This window comes from Condylostylus longicornis, unplaced genomic scaffold (assembly GCF_029603195.1).
Source record: "Condylostylus longicornis isolate FDR11 unplaced genomic scaffold, ASM2960319v2 ptg000031l, whole genome shotgun sequence".
NCBI lineage: Eukaryota > Metazoa > Arthropoda > Insecta > Diptera > Dolichopodidae > Condylostylus > Condylostylus longicornis.
The window spans coordinates 1,523,197-1,532,865 of record NW_026578000.1 but is presented as its reverse complement, the minus strand read 5'-3'; positions in this window follow the sequence as shown (position 1 = coordinate 1,532,865).

The following is a 9,669-nucleotide window of genomic DNA, read 5'->3' as shown; positions in this document are numbered from 1 at the left end:
TTAAAAAAAATGTTTTCACTTTTACTTTATTGTCGCTCTTATCGAATTCTAGCAAAAAATTTTATAACTCCTGTATGATTTCTTTTTCATATTGTCAGGAACCAAAAAAAAAATTGTTTTATCATGGCAGCAAGCGTAATTTCACTTGTTTTTTTAGTATATTTTGCGTTTTATTTTGCATTCTGACATTTTTAAAAGTCTTTTAAAATTTTTCAGCACCTCGGTTTTCCTATTCCATTTGCAATGTCTTCTAATATTGTTTTCCTCAAAAAATTTTACTTGAAATATAATCCAAAAGTAAAAATAAAAATGTTTCAATTTTTTTTAACAAAATTTTTAACATTTTTTTCAAAGAATAACAAATGCAGAAGGTCGTAAATACATATTTCTTTTACAATTTTGGCAGAAAAAAAATATAGAAGAAGAAATTCTGTTCCTTAAGGGTATTTACATTAATTTTATAATCAAGCAAAAATACCATCACAAAATACGTTCACTGGTAAGTAGAATTCTTTTCAAAAGATTTTATAGGTGATAATTTCTTAGAAGCATTTCTTATTTTAATATAATAAGTATGTATTAATAATAATTTGCAAATTTGTAGGCAAATTTCAAAAAAAATATAAAAATAAAAAGAAAGTTATCAAATATGTTCTTAAAAAGAGTAAACCAAACAATATGTGTAGGACGACGTTTGTAAATATTCATGCATCCTGATCTTCAGTAGGTGTATCTTAAAATTCTTTATATTATCTTTAATATTTAACAATATTATGTAGATACATATTTTCATATGTATATATTACAATTCCAGAAATAAGAAAAATCAGGCTAAATATCAATTTGTTTTTTCATTAACTAAGTCATCCTTTAATTTCGTTTCAGGCTATATTAGCATGCGTATAGGTGAATATCGTAAGGGATATACAAAGAAAATCATTAACAACATATTCTTATGCAGGAAACAGTAATAATTGGAATTGTATAGGCGAATAAAGACAGGTGATGTTTTTTATAGCTAAAATATTTTCGAAATATAAAAGAGAAACTACTATGTGGTTAAGTAAATAGTTAAGTTTTGCCTGTACTATTAATATTAAATTCATTTTTAGGTGTTGTTAATACAAAAATGATAGTTAAAATGAATCAACACTTTTCCAGTTGAATTTCCAGAAATTAACGATCTAAAAGAATTAATAATTTCCACTGAAAAACTTAAATACTTGCGCATATTGCCAAAATAATTTAACATAATTTTGTTTAGTAATATTATATAATCCGTTATTATTTCCATAATGTTTTTTTTAATCCCATTTTTTTTTTGTGTATTATATAAATCCTCTTTTAATATCGTAAAATTCTGAAGGTAATTCTATGAAATGTAATGAGAATCTTCCCATCATCATTTTCTAATTGTTTAACATAAAAACTTATTATATTTACATTTAGGATACACAAATTTTTTGTGGTCACAATTTCAATTTAATATAAGTATTAATGTCCTTCAGATTAATATAATAATTGATCGTCACAGTATACCGTATATATTTACACAGAGAGAGGATATTCAACATAATGCATTTAAATGAATAGATCTTTATTCTATTTTTATATTTTTTCTAATTCATTATCAATGGGCGATTTAATTCTATTCAAGTATAAAAAGAAAAATAAATCCTCATAATCATTACGTACTTTGTATATACAAAAAAAAAAAAGCTCCTTTTCATATAATTATAATATGTGAAAAAAAAAGAATAACAATAATACAAATTTCATTTTATATAATATAATGTTAATACATACTTATAATACATACTTATATACCTTAATACATAAGGATATAAGTATCCTATTTATACTATTTTATTATATAAATGTTAATTCATATAAATAAAATGGAAGATGAAAAGTTCTATGCTTCTAAAATTTTTTTCTAAATATTTTTTATTCTTTTCTATTTTTACTATTCATAAATTTAGTTTCTTAAGTGATTTTTTTCAATTTCACACGTTAGTTGCCTTAACATTTAATAACATAATATACATATTATATGTATGTACATAACCCAACAATGGAAATTAATCTAAAGTACTAAAGTTGTATAGGTGTGAACCATAATGTTTATTTTACTTTTATGAAAATAAGAACGAAATTCTTAAAGAAATTTCGAATGAATTTTTAAAGAATTATTAATTATTTTGAAGAAATATGAAGATTTAAGATAAAAAAAATTTAAGACTGTTAAAGAGCCAAAATATAGGTATGTAGTACATACGAGTATTAATGAAAAAATGAAATTTTTCTCCATTTATATAGGAAAATATTAGAAAATTATATTAGTATAACAGTTAAATTATGTACTTACCAAGAAATATATTTTTATATTATTTAAATGACGATTGAATTCGCGTTTGCAATTCTGACTGTGAGAGATCTTATTAAAGTTCAAACAGTTTAGTTCAGTGCTACTAGGAAAAGCTCTAGTGTAATCTTAATAATAATCTCCGTGCTTTCTTACTCGATTTGACAGTAAATCTTTTGCAGTTCTACTAACAATTTTTTTTAACGCCTATTAAAAATATGCGCACTTCATTTTTCGTTCACGATTTAATTTTTTTTGGAAAATTTTTGATATCGTAAGAATTTGAAAACGATATATGTATTCACAAATTTTTGCTAAAAGGCATATTACAAGGATTTTATTACAAAAAATTTCTATTATAAAAATATGATCTTGAAATTTCATGGAAATATTTTTTTTTTTAACATTTCAAATTTTTATTTTCTCTTCTTCCTCTATAAATATAATTCCGACTAAAAACAAAAAATTTTTGAATTCACTTGCTATAACAACAAAATAAATACACAAAAAAAAAACAAAATTAAAATGGGAGTGTAAGAAATTGTTATATTCAAAATTTCCAAACGTAACAATTTTAAGTAAAGAACTAAAATGTGCAAAAGTACTTCTGGAATAAAAACAAGAAATTACAATTGAAACGCACCAGCACGGAATTCATGGTATTGTGAGTATAACTTTCACTTTATTGAAGTAAATATAGTAACAGTAGTCGAGCATATGTAAGAAGCAACAAAAATAATCAGTAAAAAAAAAGGACATTATTTTTTTTGAATTATTTTTGATACCAGGATTCAAAACAGGAAAATGCTTTTGTAGCTATTACAAAAATAAAAAAATCTCCGATTTTATTTAATTTTTTTTTGTTTTTTGCTTTTATGTTTGTTTTATCTTACAAAACGAAGCTTTCCAAGTATTTACTTTCATTTTAACAAAAAAAAAAGAAACCGTTTTTACTTGAGGCGAGAATAAAATTTTTCTCAATTTTAATTTTGTTGCATCCTTGTGTACTTTTCATTTTAGTAAAGAATTTTAATTTTTTTTTTTCTTTTTCGTTTTTTTAATGGAAGAATTTGAAAGTGAATCTTTTATTCTGTAATTTAAAACATAAAAATAAAATAAAATTTATTACAAGTTATTTCTTTTATTTAAAATAGGCCTTTGGGATATCTTGGAAGAAAAAGTAAAATGCGAAGAATTGATTTTTTAATTTTATTTTTATATTACTGTTTTCGTTTTACAACACCATTTTGCAAAACAAACATACAACTATAGCTGTAATTTGTATAATAGACTGTCGACCTCAAAGAAATTTTTTTGAAAATACAAGAAGTGCGAGATTTTTATCTATTTCTGGTAATTCTAGCTTCAGCTTATAAGTACTGTTGCGATCATCTTCTAACTCGAGCTCTGTATATTGAAATTGAATGTTTGTATTGTATGTATGAATATATATATTATATGAAAGTGTTTACAGGTATATATGTACCTTTGCCGTACAAAGTTTTAAAACTTCATGAAAGCAATTAACATAATATAAATGGCGTACAGTGTTTAACGACAGCGCCACAACGTTTTGTAAATAAAATTCAGAACATATCCGACAAAAGTAGTTACTCTCATGAAACTCTTAGTACTATTATTATGGTAGATCTCTGGCTGCGAGCTTAATTTTTTTTAATGTTATAAACCTAAAAATTAATATTATAAAGCTTTTTCTAAAAATCAATGTTAAAAATTTTGAAATTAATTCCAGTTTCTTTTAAGTGATAACGAAAAACGTCATTGAATTTTTGTGATACCTTTTAAGTTTACACAACACGATTCGTCGTTGTGTCTTGCAATATTCATACATACACACGTATGTTCTTACGTATTTAAAATAAAAGTAACTTATACATTTTCTTTTCGTAAGAAATTTTCATTCAATATTTTAATATTTTTTTTTTTTGTTTAACCTCAATTTCAGAGTTAAGCCTAAAATTTTTTAAAATAAGAAATTTGTAAGTACATACATACATAAAATTTTATGCCTATAAAAATTATAAATAAAAACCAAAGATGAGAAATTACAACGACTAGAAAGAATATTCGATACTTTAATGAATTTCAAAAAATAAGCAAAAATTAAAAAATCGGTGTGCCTCTTGGTATTTCTAAGTAAATTTTAATAAAGTTTGGGTTTATCGTGTCATAATATTGTTATCGCCATTTTGATATTTTAAAAGTTACATTTATAATAATAATAAAGAAAAAATTTAAGAAAAATTTTACTTCTTCTAAAATCTTGAATTTTTTTTTGGCATGTGGCTTATCAAAATTATGGTTGGAAATTTTGTAGAAAAATTAATATTCTTTGATGCGAATGTTTTTAGAATTTTAAAGAAAAATTTTATTTTTTTAAAATAAAAACCTTCATTCTAAATATTTACTTTAAATTGTAATCGTTACATTTTCCGATTACATATTATGCGTAATATTAATTATAAAAACACAATCAAAGCGGTGGACGGCAACGGCGGACGATTTCCGTTGTTAACACAGGGAACAACAGTGAAATCAATTGTATAGTATTTTGCATATAAAATGTCATACACACATGAAAAAAAATAATGTCAAAAAAAAAACCGTCAGCAGTAAAATAAAAATTTAAACTTTCTCATCGCCGGCGACAAAATTCGCGTTGGTAATATCGCTTAAATCTGGACACATCAATTTAAATATGTGTATTCGAAAGTAATTTTGTCATTTCGGTGCGAAAATCGCTTCAACTCTCTTTTCAAATTAAGATTTCGATTAAAATCAATTCCCGATAAATCTGTTCCATAACTTTTAAAAAACAGGAATACGAAATACATATTAAGATTATACTTATTAGGTCATAGATTGTCATTTTAATTACTTATCGTTTGACATGAATAAGTTGAAGTTTTATTGACATTATTTTTCAAAATATTTTAAAATTTTCCTTAAATAATAAAATTGCTGTTACGTTATTAAAAAAGCGTCATTAAAAATTTTTGTTCGGAATGTTTACAAATTCCAATTTAAATGTTTTTAATTAATCTTTACTCAAATTCAGAGTTATACTTTCAAGTAAATAATAAGTACTCATGGTACTTTCACTAATATTTATATAAAAAAATATATCAAAAAATTGAAATAAAAATTATTGAAATGTAAATTTTAAAAAAAAAGCAATAAACTATTCCACAAAAATTATTAATAATTTTTCAAATAAATTTCAAATATTTCATTTTTATTTTAATCATTAAGTGTGTTTATAACTTGTCCAAAATTAGGAAATAAATGAATTTTATTGCCAATAAAAAATAAGAAAATATTTCAAAATTTTTTCTTGTTTTTATTTTCAGGAAAATAAATTTGTTCTTGTTTTTGATTTTAAATTTTTTTTTTGGGTTAGACAGATTGTATAATGTTTTTCTAGAAATTCTCTAGGTAGAGCAAGAGTCGCATCGTAATATTGTGTTTACAAAAGTCAAAAGCTTAGTCAAGAATAATAAAATATTAATGGAACAGTAAAATGTATACAATATTTATATATATATATATATATGTGTATGTAACATGATTTTTATTTCCGTGTAAATAAGGTTGATTCGTTTGAATGTATGTGGATAAATGAAAGCAATATTGTATAATGTATATTGAAAGCACATTTATACACATATACATATTTATGCCATAGACTTAATTATGAATCTTCATAATTTAGTCTACGGTATAAATATAGGCACTTCAAATAAATCAAAAAAATTTTTTATACTTCGCCAGCGTCATCATCATAAAATTTGAGAGTTTAATATAAGAAACAAAATATAACAAATATGTTTTGTTATATTGTACAAAATATATACATGTTATATAAGTACACAACGTAGAGGGTAATTTTGCTTTTTATGTTTGACATTCTTTACATTACAGTTTGTCAACGAGAAATGGACTTGAATTATAGTTTGCCAATTTAGCATAATAAATCCGATGCCCGAAAAAGAGTTCATAATTATTAACTATGAAAAAATAATAATGAAGGGTGCTTTCGATGAGTCACAGAGTTCACTTCCCTACATCATTCGTTTTTGGTATATGTGAAGTTTCTTAATTATTTTTAAGTGTCTTAATACGTAATTAATATAGCTGTATGTTATTGTATGAAAAAGTAGCGAAATATGCTAAGTTTTTCAAAATTGAGCTCTTCGAATCGGCCAGCAAAAACGTAAGTGTGGCAAATATCATTTTCTTGAAATTATATTCTAAATTCAAATGACAATAATTCATTTATCAATTCGACAAATATTTATATTCCAATTTTTTAATATTTAACGTTTAAAAAATCACCCCTTATGTAAACGTACTTGTGTATATTCTTTGTACACACTGTAAATACATAAGTGCTGCTCAACTATAGCATGATTTTGGTTTGTATATACACGTATACAATATTTAAATAGAAAATTCATTTAAAGTCCACAACAATCTCTTCAAATTCCAAAAAATAAACACATATACTTATATTGAGTACTATAATGTATGATGGTGTTATAAATAAATTAAAATTGTGGTGGCTCTTTACTCATTTTTTTTTAATTCAATTTAAAATTTTTATATTTTTCCATTTGAAAACATTGGTTTCAATTTCAACTTCAAATAGGAAAAACCAAATTAAAAACGAAAAAATAAATCACAAACTTTTCATTTTTAATTGATTTTAATTATTTTTAAATAACCAATTGACACACTTTAAGTGGCTGAAAATGTAATGAATCTGAATTGAAGAGCTCCGCACTAAAATGAACATCAATAATTGTAAGTATCTATGTGTGAGTATGAATATAAAAATGTAAAACCGGTCAAAAATCACCAGATTGGACGCTGCTAAATAGCGTCAAGTTGCTAGTATTTCACTGTCCTTTTAAATGACGATGAAATAAAATAAAAATTATATTTAAAAACTTTCAATTTCTCTTCCTAGCGCAATATGTCAAAGTAGATCGAAATGTACGTATTTATATAACCCATATGTATACCTAAATGCATGTTAGTATAATAAACTTATGGTTAAATAGAAAATAAATAAAGTTTGACATTAAGCCAATAAATCAATTTCCATTAATAAAGAAATAATAGGCAAACAAAAAGATCCAAACATTTTTATTTTTCAAAACAAAAGAACCAAAAATCACACAAAAATCAAAATCATTTTAATTTTAAATAAAGTGTCATCTATTATTAAAAGTCATAATGTCTACAATAATCTCTTTGATGAAAATTTTATAATAAGTAATTTTAATAGTTTTTGATAATTTTAGACAACGCAGCAAGATCAATAGCAAAAATTAAATCTCCATTTTAAAAGATATGAGAAAAAATTATTTATTATATAAGGGGAATTTAGTGTGACCGCATAATTGTGTTTAGTTGACTTATAGCTATAGAAAAAAAGAAATAAAAACCTACTGCGCTCATTTACGCTCAAATTTAGATTTGATTTTTTTCAAACTCAGTGGTGTTAACCTAGCCTTTATATCAAGTATTAAATGGATATATATTTTACATTTAAAATCATAAAGTCATCTGTCGGAAAAAAATGTAGTGCGTAACTATTCCTTTTTGTTTTTTGTTGGGTTCCTTTTAAAGGCATGTATAAATACTTCCAAACTATTATGAAGCAGTGGCAAGCAAATTATGAAATGAACGATGTTATGAAAATTCTGTTACACAGGAGCTTAAAGTAACCTTGAAAGGCTGACATAATATGTTGCATGTAGAAAAATGAAACCATCTACCGGGTTAAATGAGAGTAATTACTCTTTTGTGTTGGTAGTGTAATTGAGAGTGCTGTACATCTGAATTGTTTATGCGTAAAGAGTGTTTTATATGAGTGTTTACGCGTAAGAGTGTTTATGCGTAAATGTCACCTTAAATGACAAATAAAAGCACAAGCAAGGGAAGATAGAAAGGTTGTTCATTGCTTGTGTTCTGCGTTTTGTGTTTTATATATTCTTATATAAGCACAAACAATAACAATAATTCATAAATTTCATTTGAACATTTAAAAATTTGAAAATTTCAATACGCTGCATTTCTTTTAATTATATGTCATTCAAGTCGACAGATTTTATGAATCATAGTTGTCAAAAGATTAGTTTTTTTGAATCTGCACCACTGTTACAAATCAAAATCATTTAAGTGTTAAAAAAGATTTACTGCACAAAGTTGAAGAAGTACTATTGAAAAGATTAAAGGCCTGCTTCCCTTTAAAATGAAATTGATACGAACTAATTGATAATATTAGCTGGCATTTTTGATATTGAATCATTTTGTTTGATTTTATTTTTCCTTTTTTTACTTAAAAATTATTTGTGATCTAAGTATGTGCCTGAAAAATTTATTTTATGTGAAATATACAAATTTAATTTGAAAAGAAAAGTTATTTTCTATGTGTGGTTTTTTTTTGTTTGTTGATTGAATGCAGTTAAATACAAATATAAAATAGTTGAAAATTTTTTAAATGAGGAAGTCGTAAAAAATTGATTTAATTTTAATGAAAAATGATTTGTTTGTATAATATTTTTGAAAATTGTATCTTAAAATTTTATTCTTTTAAAATTTTTTTATAAACTTACATTTGTACGACACGAGATTTGATAGAATTATGTGCGATAGGAAACATAAGGTATTTTTATTAATGAAAATAATAATTTTCAGGAGGAGAAAGTAGATTGAGAGAAAAAAGCAATTTTACGCATTTGTGAATTATAGTTTCTTAAATTAAACTTTAGGTGGCTACAAAAATCATACAACAGTAGCCGTCGGCTGGCAAAATGAGAGTATTGAAATGTGTAATGTGTTTTATATACATACTTAATTGCAATTTTATTTAACGTAACATTTTTTAAAACATGAAGAACGTTTTAATCTCAATTATAATTGCATATAAACAACAAATTTTGTGATATTTTGATCATTAAATATATAATATTAGTATTTATTAGAAAGAAATATTTTCTAGCCAAAAAAGCGCACATCGGATATGCATAGAGGATGCTTTAAAATTATGAAGAACGACGTATGTATGTACATGTGTGCATTTTTGATTGAAGTAAGTAATTCTTATAATACTAGATAATTAACTATATTTTGCTTTCGTGTTTCTATTTCAGTTCTTATTTTATTTTGAAAGCACTTTTTCGAAGCTTATTTGGAACTTTTTCAAAAAGAAATTTTTGTCCAAGCATCAATATGTGCGTAATATTCCTGCGTGTGTGTGTAAATATCTATTACTC